Raw genomic sequence first — 16,093 nt, forward strand, 5'->3', positions numbered from 1 at the left:
TCCCTCTCCTTCTTCAATTGCCCCAATTGTTTATGGAATGATGTTCTCTATGTACGACTTTTGTTAGGTAAAAATCTCTTATGTTTAAAGACAGGGCAATTGTTGTGCACATTTGTTAGCTAAAAAAGTTTTAGACATTGATGATTTTTCATTTTTCTGTTTGGTAACCATGCATGAGCAAGAGTATTTCCAGTTCGCCTAACATGGTAACATGACTAACAGAGGACTTTCTAAGACTTCCCAAAAGAACTTTGCATTCTTCTATTATGTTGCCGAATAGAGCCATTCACGAATCTGAATTCTGCAATTGACTGGTAATGGTTTGTGCATTCCCTTCAAAAACCACTTCATGAATTCCGACTTCTGTTGCAAATAGGATAAGCTCTCTGACTCACTAACACTTCAACTTCCTCAATTGTGTTGGGCAAAGGAACACACTGGGAGAGAGCATCGATTACAATTAAATTACATTTCCTTCTGAATCAGAACTCTTATAACAGCGCCAAGACCAACAGCAGAGCATTCCCTGAAAATTTCTCCAACGAAATTCACCTTATACACGGTAAAAGTCTTATTTTGGAGTTTGGAAAGCATAAATAACAATTTTTTTTTTTATATTAAATAATGAAGAGAATGAGATGAATGGAACTTAGATCAAGTTTATCTACACATGATTTAGTGCAACTAAAAATGAGAATACTCAAAAAATCCTCTCGGGAAGACTAAGATTACTTGAACCAAAAACCAAATCAGGACAATTTTAACATTTGTAAGTCAATTCTTTTTTCTTTTTTGTTTTACTTGGTAATGTGGGATTAAACTCATAAGACTCAAAATTTTAGTATTATTATTTTTAATTACGTAATTAAGAGAAGAAGATGAATATATTTTTGATAAAATGACAATCAAAGTTTTAGTAATTATTTTAAAATTATTTCACCCTCTTGGCATAGTAGCAAAGAATGATTATACTTTCTTTGTAACGGAAGTGTTCAGTTTTAATTAAAGTAGCTGTGGACTAGTCTACTATACATTTTTTTTTTTTTTTGAGAAAGTAGTCTACAATATAATGAATGTTTGAAAACCAGAAGGCTAATTCGGCCCACACTATTCTAGCCCAATGTGCCGTTGCCCAGATGGAAAAGACAGGTATGGATCCAAAAGTAAGCAACCAATTTATAAGGCCAGATCTCGCCACTTTTAAGTATTGAAAATAAAATCATATAATAATACAAAGGAAAATAACCAATAGTACTCCAAAGATGTGCTCTCCTTGTAGGGAAGGGCTTGTGTTCGATAAAAGTTTCCACTGAACATGTCAGAATTTGAACATGTGTCTAGACTAGCCTTATATATATATATATATATATATATATATATATATATATATTTTTTTTTTTTTTGTTGAGAAAGTAGTCTACTCTACATGAATAATGAATGTTTGAAAACCACAAGGCTAATTGGGCCCACACTATTCTAGCCTAATGTGCCGTTGCCCATATGGAAAAGATAGGTGTGGATCCAGAAGTAATCAACCATTTTATAAGGCCAGATCTCGCCATTTTTAAGTACTGAAAGTAAAATCATATAATAATACAAAGGAAAATAACCAATAGTACTCCAAAGATGTGCTTTCCTTGCAGGAAGGGCTTGCGTCTAGTAGAAGTTTTCATTGGACACGTCAGGATTCGGACACGTGTTTAAGAGTGGACACGTGTCCGCAATCCACATGTCCAATGGAAACTTCCACTGGACACAAGCTGCACCCTTCCTTGTAGATACATGTCAAAAGTCTTCTGACTCAATTAATATCTTTTCTGGCTCAATTAATATCTTTGTCCAGATTCAAATCTCATATCCCTTGCTATTATTGAATTATCAAGAACAAAAAAGTCATAAGTAAATCATCCTCCATTGTAACATTCTTTTTATTTATGCTTAGTTATATTTTAATGGAAAATTTTGTGTAAAGATAGTTTTTCGTGTTTTTTAATATTTAGTAGCATAAAAAAAAAGTCAAAAGGAAAACTATTTTTGGTCAGCATAAAAAGTATGACTTATTTTTAAATATTGTTTTCTACTAAATTTTGTTGGAAAATAACTCTATCTTAAGAAATTGTTTTTCAACTCATTTAAAGTTACTACCAAACATTAGAAAATGAGATAATTTTATAGAAAATATTTCTTAAAAAATGACTCATTTTCTAAAAAAATATCATCATTGAAACAAACAGAGCGTTAGCCTTCCACTTCCATCTTATCAAATTTTAGCATTTATGTAAAAATATTAAATAATTGGTAAACATACAATAAAAAATTATTATAGGATATAACATTGCTAAAAGTTACACTATGTATAATTTGAAATACAAATTCTCTGTCCTACTTTTTGTGTTCCACCTTATTTCTGCTTATTAATTATGTATAAGTCTTAGATGAGAACATGCAAACGCAACAGTGTCTCAACTTATAAGTAGAGTGAAACAATAAAAGCGATTGTGCTCCTTGGTAGGGCGTATGCCCTTAAATCCTATTATATGATGCTATGTATAACATTATGTATGATTTAATGTTATGATTAATAAAGTTGTTTTATTTTTATCTAAAATAATGGTAACATGAATATTTGGACATTATCATATAGTCCATGAGATGCATAGTATGTGATTTATGTGAAAAGTCACAAAAGATATAAATCACAAGTTCTTTGTAAATTCAGAATTATAGTTCGTAGTCGGTGATGAAATTGGGCATTTCATCTGCGAAAACTATAACATATCAATTAAGATGATTTATCTTGATCATGGAAGTGGAGACTTCTAGTTGATATGCTGATATGTTTTAAGAGTTAAGACATATATTGAACTGGACCGCTGTGAGATTTATTATTCTCCTAATGACTGTCAAATGAATAATAAATCTCACGACTTTTATTTGCATGAACTCTTAATCCTAAGAGAATAATGGACTTAATCATGAGGTATAGGTTACTTTGATATATTAGGAGTGAGATCTAAAGTCACGATCAAAACCTCAGTATGTTGGGCAACCACATTTAGTGTTGATGGAACATATATCCTTAAAATGGAATTCATAATCTTTTAACGAAGATATAAAATATTTCCTTGAGATAAGTTTAATGGGTTTAGTTATTCAGAGTATTAGGCCTAACCACTTTAGTAAGGAGATACTAAAGTATATATTTATGAAATTGGATTTCATAAATATATGATGAATAACTTAAAGGATTAAACCGGGTACTCAATGATTAAGATGTAGCAATTTTTAAAGTGGCAGTCTATATTCATGACTTTGTATTACTACGAATATTTTATGAAGGGGTTGCATGTATAATAAAGTCTTGGAATATAATTTATTAGTAAGGCCTAGAGTGCAATTATATTTATATAGTGGTATTAAATATAATTAATGGTAACTTTGAACTTATCAAGAGTTGACAAAAAAGCCCAAGGCCCATTAGAGCTAGTGTCTTATTGGTCCCTTTTGGTCTCACTCCAAGCCACACACAAAAACCCAATTGGAAAGGCCCAATAGGCTAGCCCAATTGGAAAGGCCCAATAAGATAATCAGTTAGTTATAAAGGGAGAAACATACATAATTTTTTATAATAGAAAGAGAGACATCATTGTAAAATGGTGTGTATGTGTGTGAGTGAAGCCACTCGATAATTCTCCATTGGAAACTGATTGAGAGACTACACTTCTTGGGCGTAAAGTGGAATTGAAGTGAAGATTAAAAGTGTTTCCAAGTACTTCTAATCTTTTGTTTTGAATTTCACTACACCAAGGTACGTTATCTTGTTCTTAAATTCTGAAATTTATATAGTGCATGTTGTCAATCATGAATGAAATAGATCCATGTTTGTTGCTTCCACTGTGTGTTTTGTATGAGATACAAAACCAAATTTTCCAACAATTGGTATTAGAGTCAGGTTTTCATATCATGATTGTATAACATGTGATTGGATTTTAGAATAAAAGAGAAACGGTTTCTTGATGTTCAACGTTGTTTCATTAATATTGTTTATTAAAATATATGTGAATTCATGTGAGCATTGAATTCATTTGCATGATGATGTTCAACGTTGTTTCAAGTATTGGTGTCGTGTCTTATTAATTTCCTGGATATGGTTATATGAATCTAATTGTAATAACCATCATGTGCGTGAAGTAGTTATTGTCAATGGTAGTTATTGAAATGAAGGGTAGTTATTCTAATGCTCTGACCGATATATCCAAACCATCTTGAAGTTTATGTTTTGGATATAGTTATTCAAATAACTATCATTTGCATGTATCAATTCATTGCACCACTTGGATCCTTCATTGCATGGCTTGGATGTTAATGCACCGCTTGAATATAAATATATATAAGGCTTGCATGGTTTGATTATTATAAGCATGTAATATGTGCCTTGCATGTATTGAATGCTTTATGTACAATTTACATTGAATCCGTATATTATTTGATATATATATGAGTTTATATTATATATGTATATATATATATATGTGTGTGTGTATATATATATATGTATATATATATATATATATATATATATATATATATATATATATATAAATATGAAGTATTCATCATATGTATATATATATATATATGGATTTATCCAATCCGTATATTATATATATAAATATACATGGGTTTATATGCAAATTTTTTATGAAGGATTCATCATATTGTTGCTTGCCTTGGATAATATATATATATATATATATATTAACGCTAGGATTATAGTATTCATTTTATGAAATTTATTCCTAATGAGATTAGGATTATGTTTACAAGGTTTCTAGCGTCATTATGATTCTTGATTTTAAAAACCTTTAATTTAAAACATTTAGTGGGAGAGAGATACAAGAGTTGGATTTCACGGCCTTCATTATCGGTTCATAATAGTGTGGGTAAACACCTCTTCTTGGCGTATATGTCTCACGATCCTAAAGGAGGGTGTTTACTTCATAGTACTACAAGATTGAACTTACCCGTTTAAAGTAGTATGGACAAACACCTTGTCTTGGGGTATATACCTCGCGATCCCAAATGAGGGTGTTTTGTTCCATGGTACTATAAGTTCAAACATTATAAGGAAGAAGAAATGTGGCTGCACATGATTCTAGATAATGGTGTACACTAGACTAAGTGTAATGTTAACTCCCCAAAGAAGCTATGTCATTATTACTTAGAGGCTAAATGTAATACGGCATATTATTAATGTTTTATAAAAGTTATCATGATAGCACTGATAATGAGAATAGTTCTCAACCAATTAATGTGTTTATAATAAACTTGCCACCAAGGAATTATAGACATGGATTGGGTTGTCGTTGCATATATTATTTTATGGTTTTATTAAGGTTCCATATTATATGCTTATATGCTAAATTGATAATGTCTAGTCTATTTATTATATTTATGTTTATTATTTTCAGATTTAAATCATGGCATCATTTAGCCCATTTGTTGCTATTCTTAATCAAAACAAACTGATTGGATCCAACTATATTAGCTGGAAGAGAAATTTGGACATTGTTCTTATGGCTAAAGAGCACAAATATGTGCTTACTCAACCATGTCCTAGCTTTCCTTCATTAGATGCTCCTTTTGAGGAAAAACAGCGATATAATTGTTGGTAGAAATCTAATGAGATGGCTAAGTGCTATATCCTATCATTTATTTCAAATGTTCTACAGTATCAAATGCAGGATGTAAAACTAGCTTCGAACATAATGCTAAGTCTAAATGAGATGTTTGGTGAGCAAGGTTGTTTTGCAGGGCAGAAAACTATGAGGCAAATTTATAATACCAAAATGGCTGAAGGTACTTCAGTAAAGGAGCATTGTTTTAGGATGATCTCTAATTTGAATACATTGGAAGTTTTAGGTGCCGATATTGATGAAGAATTCCAAGTAGATATGATACTCTAGTCACTACTGGAATCATTCAAGGAATTCAGACTTAATTATAATATGAATAAAAAGATTTATTCATTATCTAAATTAATAAATAAGTTGGTAGCGGCAGAAGGCATCCTTGGTACTTCTAGTGTTGAAGCCAATGTTGGTGAAACTTCTACTTCTCAATCTAAGTCGAAAGGCAAAGGTAAGAAGAAGAAGAAGAAGAAGAAGATGAAGAAGAAGAAGAAGGACTTCACTAAGCAAGATGGTAAACAAATTGTCTTAGGAGTTGCTAACAAAGGAAAGAAAACCAAAGGAAAGTATTTCCATTGTGGTGAGAAAGGACATTAGAAGAGGAATTGTCCAATATTCAAGGCTGTCAAGAATAAGGGTATGAAAAGTTCATTTCTTCTTGAAATATGTTTGGTACAAAATCCCACGGATTCCTGGTGTGTGAATTCAGGTTGTACTAATCATATTTGCAATTCTTTGCAGAGGTTCCTAGAGACCAAAAATTTGAATGAGGGAGAACTATTTCTTATTTTGGCTGATGGGAGCAAGATTTCGATTGTAGTTGTTGGAGTGTTTAATTTATGCTTTGAGTCTAGAGTTTTAATATTGGAAGACTGTTTGTATGTACCTAATGTTCATAGGAATTTAATTTCTGCAACTTACTTAGGTAAACATGGATATTGTGTTATCATAAAAAACAATGTTGTAATAAAGAAGGATAAAATGTTTATCCATTCTGGCAATATTGTGGATGGTCTTTATATTTTAACTCCTGACAAGCATGAATTATACAATTTTAAATTAGATAGTAGCTCTCATGTAAAATTATTAAAAAGAAAATTTCATTCTACTAGTGATGCATATTTATGGCAGTTGCGTTTGGGTCATAGTAATTCAAATAAGATTCAAAGACTAATCAAAGATGGACTTTTATAGCCCATGGACTTTGATAGATTTCTAGTTTGCGAATCTTGTTTGGAAGGTAAAATGACCAAATTACCTTTTAATGCAAAATGTAGAAGAGCCCAAGAGTTGCTTGAATTAGTTCATACAGATGTATGTGGTCCTATGTCAACCCAAGCAAAAGGAGGTTATGAGTATTTCATCACTTTTACGAATGATTACTCAAGATATGGTTATGTGTACCTAATGAGATGGAAGTCCGAAACCTTTGAAAAGTTCAAAGAGTTTAGGGCTGAAGTTGAAAATCAATTGGGTAAACGCATAAAGACCATTCGATCTGATCGAGGTGGTGAATACCTTCTTGGGGATTTCAAGGATTACCTAATTCAAAATGTGTTTGTCTCCCAATTGACTGCACCTGGAACTCCCCAACAAAATGGTGTAGCGGAAAGAAGGAATAGGACTCTTTTGGAAATGGTTAGATCCATGATGAGTTATTCAACTTTACCAATTTCCTTTTGGGGATATGTACTAAAAATTTCTATATATATATTTTGAATTTAGTTCCATCAAAATCTGTTCCCAACACACCTAAAGAATTGTGGAGTGGGCGCAAGCCTAGTATGACATATCTCCACATTTGGGGATGTCCAGCACATATGTTGAAAGGGAAGTCTGATAAGTTGAAAACTAAAACAGAAGTATGCATGTTTTTAGGGTATTCAAAGGAAACCGAAGTTATTTATTTTATAATCATAAGGATAATAAAGTGTTTGTTAGCACCCATGCCAAATTTTTGGAAGATGATTATGTGAATAATTTTAATCCTAGAAGTAAAGTTGTATTGGCAATATTGGATACACCACAAGACATTACTCATGAGATGACTAGTTCACAGGTGTCTCGTCATAGTGAGAGAATTGTTCGGCCTCCTATAAGATTTATAAGTTTGGGAGAAACTTATGAAGCTATCCCTGAAGAGGATGAATCAGATTCCTACACTTATGAAGATGCAATGAATGATATAGATGCACATCATTGAGTCCAAGCTATGAAATCTGTATTGGATACACCACAAGACATTACTCATGAGATGACTAGTACACAGGTGCCTCGTCGTAGTGAGAGAATTGTTCGGCCTCCTATAAGATTTATAGGTTTGGGAGAAACTTATGAAGCTATCCCTGAAAAGGATGAATCAGATTCCTACACTTATGAAGAGGTAATGAATGATATAGATGCACATCATTGAGTCCAAGCTATGAAATCTGAATTGGATTCTATGTAATCCAATTAAGTATGGGATCTTGTAAAGGCGCCTAACGACATTAAACCTGTTGGTTGCAAATGAGTTTACAAGAGGAAGAGAGGGATAGATGGAAATGTTGAAACTTTTAAAACATGACTAGTGGCGATATGGTATACACAAAAAGAAGGTATCGACTATTATGAAACTTTTTCGCCAGTAGCCATGCTTAAATCCATCAGAATTCTCTTATCCATTACTGCTCATTATGATTATGAGATTTGGAAAATAGATGTCAAGACTGCATTTCTTAATGGCAATCTTGAAGAAGAAATCTATATGATGCAACCGGATGGTTTCATAGAAAAGAACCAAGAGCATATGGTATGCAAGTTGAAAAGGTCCATTTTTAGACTTAAGCAAGCATCTAGATCATGGAACATCAGATTTGATCAAGCAATCAAATCATTTGGTTTTAAATAAAATTTTGATGAACCATGTGTGTACAAAAGACATCAAGACAAAATAGTAATGTTTCTAGTGTTTTATGTTGATGATATTCTACTCATTGGAAATGATGTAGGGGTAATGTGATCGGTAAAAGTTTGGTTGTCAAACTAATTTGAAATGAAGGACTTGGGTAAAGCTAACTTTATTCTATGGATCAAGTTTTGGCGAGATCGCAAATATAAGATGTTAGGTTTATCACAAACTAGGTATATAAATAAGGTTCTAGAACGGTTTAGCATGCAAAACTCCAAGAAAGGATTACTTCCTTTTAGACATAGAGTTCCTTGGTCTGATGAACAAAGGTCTAAGATTCTTGACGAAGAAAATATAATGAGAAAAGTTCCTTATGCTTCTGCAGTGGGAAGTCTCATGTATGTCATGCTATGTACTAGACCAGATATCTGTTATTTAGTTAGCATCGTCAGCCAATATCAATCAAATCCAAGACTTAAACATTGGCAAGCTGTAAAGCATATTCTCAAGTATCTACAGAGAACGAGAGATTATATGCGTGTTTACCATAGTGACGATTTGATTTCTATTGGTTATACAGATTCAGATTTTCAATCAGATCTTGATTTCAGAAAGTCCACTTTAGGTTGTGTGTTCACCTTGGGAGGTGGAGCCATAAGTTAGAGGAGTATTAAGAAATCTTATATTGTGGACTCCACCATGTAAACTAAATATGTTGCTGCTTGTGAGGCAGCAAAGGAAGCTATTTGGCTCAAGAAATTCCTTTCTGGTCTTGGTGTTGTGAGAATAGAGCAAGTTTCTATCACATTGTTTTGCGACAATAGTGAAGTGGTTGCACAATCCAAAGATCTGAGAAATCATAAGAAAAGAAAGCACATTGAGAGAAAGTACCACATTATTCGAGATATTGTTGCTCGAGGAGATGTAGTAGTAGCAAAGATTGATAGTGCAAGTAATCTAGTGAATCCCTTTACCAAAACCTTGCCATAAAAGACTTTTGAGTCACATTTGGAGGGAATGAGAGTTAGATTAGTGCACAATAGTCTTTAGGGCAAGTGAGAGATTGTTAGGATGCGTACCCTTAAATCCTATTGTATGATGCTATGTATGACATTATGTATAACTTAATGTTATAATTGATAAAGTTGTTTTATTTTTATCTAAAATAATGGTAACATGAATATTTGGACATTATCATATAGTCTATGAGATGCATAGTATATGATTTATGTGAAAAGTAACAGAAGATATAAATCACAAGTTTTTTGTAAACTCAGAATTATAGTTCATAGTCAGTGATGAAATTGGAGATTTCATCTGCGAAGACTATAACATATCAATTAAGATGATTTATCTTGATCATGGAATTGGAGACTTCTAGTTGATATGTTGATATGTTGATATGTTTTAAGAGTGAAGACATATTGAACTGGACCGCCGTAAGATTTATTATTCTCCTAATGATTGTTAAATGAATAATAAATCTCACAACTTTTATTTGCATAAACTCTTAATCCTGAGAGAATAATGGACTTGTAGGTTACTTTGATATATCAGGATTGAGATCTAAAGTCACGATCAAAACCTCAGTATGTTGGGCAACCACATTTAGTGTTGATAGAACATATATTTTCAAGATGGAATTCATAATCTCTTAATGAAGATATAAAATATTCACTTGAGATAAGTTTAATAGGTTTGGTTATTTAGAGTGTTAGGCCTAACCACTTTAGTAAAGAGATACTAAAGTATATATTTATAAAATTGGATTTCATATATATATGATGAATAACTTAAAGGATTAAACTGGGTACTCAAGGATTAAGATGTAGTAATTTTCAAAGTGACAGTCTATATTCATGACTTTGTATACTACGAATATTTTATGAAGGGGTTGTATGTATAATAAAATCTTGGGATATAATTTATTAATAAGGCTTAGAGTGCAATTATATTTATATAGTGGTATTAAATATAATTAATGGTAACTTTGAATTTGTCAAGAGTTGATAGAAAAGTCCAAGGCCCATTAGAGCTAATGTCTTATTGGTCCTTTTTTGTCCCACTTCAAGCCACACACTAAAGGCCAATTGGAAAGGCCCAATAGGCCAGCCCAATTAGATAATCAGTTAGTTATAAAGGGAGAAATATACATAATTTTTTATAATAGAAAGAGAGACATCATTGTGAAATGGTGTGTGTGTGTGTGTGTGAGTGAAACCACTCGATAATTCTCTCTTAGAAACTGATTGAGAGACCACACTTCTTGAGCGTAAAGTGGAATTGGAGTGAAGATTAAAAGTGTTCTCAAGTACTTTTAATCTTCTGTTTTGAATTTCACCACACCAAGGTACGCTATCTTGTTCTTAAATTCTAAAATTTACATAGTGCATGTTGTCAATCATGAATAAAATAGATCCATATTTGTTACTTCCGCTGTGTGTTTTGTATGAGATACAAAACCAAATTTTCCAACACTCCTATCATACGTTAGACGATGCCACCTCCCACTTTACTTTAGTCCACCTAGCATAATTGTATTTCAACCAACCGACTCACTTGTCTCTCCCAACGTTGGGGATGAGAACCCATGATTTGATTTGTTGTGGATTTAACCCTATCTACACTCAGAGCCAATCCCTTTATTAGTCTTGCCACCACGTCGCAAAATGGGAACTTGTGTGGAATCTTTTATTTTTGGCATGGAGTAATGATTATTTATGTAAAATAAATTTTTTAATTATTTTAAAAAAAATATGGTAAACAATTGATTAGGATAATGTTTTGTTGCTCAAGTTTAGTTATTTTGGCAACAATGAAAAGAAGATAAAACCAAAAGTAGAAGAAAAAAAAATGTTTAAGAATATACGCAATTAATACTCTAAAAAAAGTGTGCATCAGTGGAAATAATTAAATATTTGTCAACAAACTTAAGAAATAATATCCTATTTTTTTTAGAGAGTTTTAATTTATGGCGTCCATTCTAATGATAATTCTTTATCATATTTTTAATTATATTAATTTTAATAATTTACATTTTTTTACAACATGTAATATAATCAAAATTAGTTTAAAAAATGTTAGAACACAATGAGTATTACCTATGAGTCATAAATAGATATATATATATTTTTTATTAAATGAACATGCGCATTAGGCGAAACATTAACTAGGTAATTACAATTGCTGAGAGTACTCGACGTGACACAAATATGTCACATATTTAATTCGATGGACTGGAGCACTGACCGGAGGTCTTGCCCTACAATTGATAAGCCCTCAAAGCTTACACCACAGTAGTCACTGGACAAAGAGGAGCTGAACCAGCTGGGTGGGCTAAGCATGCGTGAACGTGTTCATGCTTATTGGCATTGCAATATGAGCTTGAATTGTTCAAAACCAACCCAAACGTGAGGCAGTTTCCAGGCATGGAAGAAGCTAATAAAGTCGCAAAATCCTCTTCTAAGTTATCATTCACTTTATGATCTCCACCATCTTCTTCTATATTTTCAACCACTTCTTGATCTTCAACAAAATGGAGATCTTCTAGTTCTAGCCCCTCGTTTTCTTCGTAATTACTGTTATCGTCAAGCTGAACAAGGTTTAAGACAAGCCGACCATTTTCCCTGTGTGCTTCAAAGTACTCATAATGCTTCACTCTCTCAGCTTCAAGGATTAGCTTTCCATCAGTGTAGTGTCTAGTAAAAACCCAAGGCAATGGAGGTACCGGAGGTGGGAAATTCTTAGTCATTGCACAACGATGATTCAGCTTATTAACATGTTCACTATTGTAAGGCTCATGTTCCTCCAATACTTTTATGTCATATTCACTAGCGCTCAAGTAAACTACTCCACTCTCGGTACCAATCAAATCGTCCATTATGGAAGACCCGGACGAAGAACTAGTCGAAGGACTAAGCAACATTGATGAAGAAGAGGGTGATATTGCTGGTGTTGTTTTGGAATGAACAATGTTAGCAAAATGACCTGGACTTTGAAGGCTCATTGCTTGTGGGTAAACTAGGGTTTTGAGACCCAGTTGGAGATATTGATCATGATGGCTTGAAAATTCTTTTGGGGTTTTTGTTGAAGAAGGTAGCTTTGATACCCATAGCATAACTTCACTAAGGGATGAAACTATGGATTTAGCCTTACACAATAAGCTTTCGCCAAAGAAATCCATGCTTTGCATATGGACCTTGAAACCTAGCTATTTGTTTTTGTTATGAGAGTAAAAGAGACTGTTGGGTAAATCTTTGGAATAGTTTTGGCTCAGAGAAATTCACCTACCAAACTGGTAACAATCAAGCTGCAAGATAAAGAAGAAATAGATTAATTAGATTACAATTAGGCTTAATAAGAAAATTGGACGCTGTATTGAAGAATTACTATTATTGTTGGATCGTCTGACTAATATAATAACATAATTATAAGATGAAGTTTGGAAGGTTTTGGGGATTCAGTTTTAGTGATTTGGAAAAAGACAAGATTTAAACGTCTGAAATGTGTGAGGTTGGTTCACAGTGGACTGCACGTGGTTTCGATCGTAGTGTATTTCTTAACACAAAATTTTGTTTGTATTCAGCTAGCTAGCACTGCTCTTGTAACTGACTGATTTTTCTGTAAACAGAACAAACTGCCACGATAGCTACCAAAATTGAGCCGTTAGATAATAAATAGTAATCAAGTATGAATGAGAAAAAAAAATGTTGTCAAGAAAACAAATAAGAAAGATGATCACCTATATTCGTATACATAATTGAGCAATGATGAAGATTCCTTATCATGGTACAAGTTTACCATATATGTATACAGCAATTGGAGGATGAAATTAAACTTGTGTATTCATATATGTTTATATCTTTAAACCGGAAGATCTCGCTAAAAACTACTAAAAAAGGTGGTAATCATGAGGGAACAACAGGCATACATGGTCATTGAATTATTGCAAAGTTGAATCTTTTGCTAGACCATGATCGATCAGTTACAGACAGTATTGATTTCGTCAAAATAAGTTTAAAAAGTGACGAACTTTGGAGAAATATATGAAGGAGATGGTGGGATCAAAAGTTAGAAAGCACATGTAACGTTGAGAAGAAGAGTAATAGAGAACAACATTGAGAGTTCTTGCTTTTGGTTTGAGAATTAACCCCTCAAAAATGACCCTTTCAAATGTCATTCTTGCACCATTTTCTCTCAAATATCGTAACATATACTGATAATTTTATAGAAGGGGTAAAAAACAAGCAAGGAAAAAAAAACCATCGAGAAACAGGCTAAAACCATAACTCAGAAACAAGAAATATATATGGAGACTGTGACCTGAAAATTGAGATCAAATGCCTAATGACATTGGCAATATACATAGAGATCTAGAGCTAAAGAAGATAAACATCTTACTCTATGGCAGCCCATTATTATATCATTCTCTCCCTCTGGAAAAAGAAACTCAAAACGCTTCTCAACTCCACTCAAAGTTTCACCCCTCAGCAATTGTCTCAAACTAGGTAACCTGTCCCATATATATATATATATATATATATATTATCATAAAAGAAACGTTTGGCATTATAACTGGGATGCCTTATCTTATTTGCCCTTAAGGAACTTAGGCCACCAAACATTTCTCGAGGCTATGAAGGTCATTTAACTTGTTATGAGAAACGTATATTCGTATATATGTGGGAACTTGGTTCTAATGTGAACAACCTTGCTCTTAATTCTTGCAACCAGAAGCTATTGTTTTGTAAACTAACAGCTAAACCCAATTGTCTGTCACTGTGTGATTAATGGATTATAGAACCTTTAATAAATCCAGAGTAGGTGTGCAGTGGATCACTCAATGAAACAATCTACCAAACTGAATTTGTTTGGTTCCGTAGCTCTGGCATCCATGTTCAGTGCCAAGTCTGTTGCTTGTTTTCTTCACTGAAATTTTTGTGGGACACGTATTACCTTCCCCCTGTATTCCATCCCAATTCTTTCAATACTTCAAAAATACAAAATTTTTTGAAACTACCGAGATGAGATGGTATTTTATCATTGGTGTTAATAAAAATGATATTAAATATGAATTCATGTGTAAGTGACTTACTCCAAAGTCCAAACACAACTTGCCAAATTAACAATTGTAAAAACATTGTGACAATTTTTGTATCATTAAAATTACTTTATTTTTGTTTATGGTAAGTGTGATTCTTTTTTCTCCCTATATATTTAGATATATAATTATGTTACTAATTATATTTCACTGTGGATGTTATAGTCATTACACCATGAATGAATAAAATACTTTGCCAAGAGTTTGGTAAGGTATAACTCAATTGGTTGACACTTCTTAGAGTTTAAATATGTCAACTCTTAAAATAATAATAATAATAATAATAATAAGAGAGGTGCTACGTCCACAACATTTTTACAACAAATCATAGGTGGTTAGTTATTATTGGTTCAAATTTAAACTTAACACTAAGATTACTTTTTTGCCCCAACAATAACAACCAGTAACAACCTGCCACTTAAGATTTGTTGTAAAAATGTTGTGGACATATCATTTCTCTAATAATAACTGGCCTCTGAGCACGGGCGTGAAGGCTCTTTTATTTTTTGAGTAAAGATTAATAATTTGGAATTTTTACTTTTTCCAATCATAAAAATAAAAATAAAAATCTAAGGGTGTGATGAATACATGGGGTGTGTTTTGTAGATTGGAGGAATTTTAAAACTAACAAAAGATTGATCCTATTTTGTAGAGAGTTAGTGAGTAGATGTAGGAATTTAAATTAACGTAAAGATAGGAGTTCATTAGAAGCAAGAAAGCATTTCAACATAGATGTAGAAATTTATTATTTTTGTCAATTTACTATTTTAACCACATTTTTAAGTTTTAGGTAGGGGTATTTTTGACAATAAAAAAAGCAATAACTAACTTTCTTTTGCCAATTTACTATTTTAACCCAATTTTTAAATTGTTGGTTAATTAATTTAGGGGTATTTTTGATTAAAAAAAAGCAATAACTAACTTTCTGAATTTTCTTAATATATACTGATAATAATAATAATAATAATAAGTACTCTATGTAATGATCGCTCACTGCAATTCTTGTTCCACAAGAATTGCTACGCATATACTTGTAATATTCAAAAAAAAAAAAAATTTACAATAATTGGGTTAATTCTCATTTGAGTTTATCATTGATATTAGTTTGTTATCTACCATTCATAACTTATCACATTAAAAATTGTAAAATATTTTGTGAAATTTATTTTTAATCAATTGAACGAAGTTGCCCCTCTAAATCTTTCTTAAAAAAAAAAACAGGCAATTGAAAATTATCCAATATCCTCTAAATATTAATGCAAGTGATATATCGAAAATTTAATTTTATGGATTAGAGGGTTGACCAATGACCATATATTTAAACCTGCCCATATGTTTTGGCCTTTAAATGTTTATAAATAGATTTACATGTTTTTCTAAAAAAAAAATAAAAAGATTTACATGTAAGTTACC

Source organism: Castanea sativa, chromosome 10 (genome assembly GCF_040712315.1).
Source record: "Castanea sativa cultivar Marrone di Chiusa Pesio chromosome 10, ASM4071231v1".
Classification (NCBI taxonomy): domain Eukaryota; kingdom Viridiplantae; phylum Streptophyta; class Magnoliopsida; order Fagales; family Fagaceae; genus Castanea; species Castanea sativa.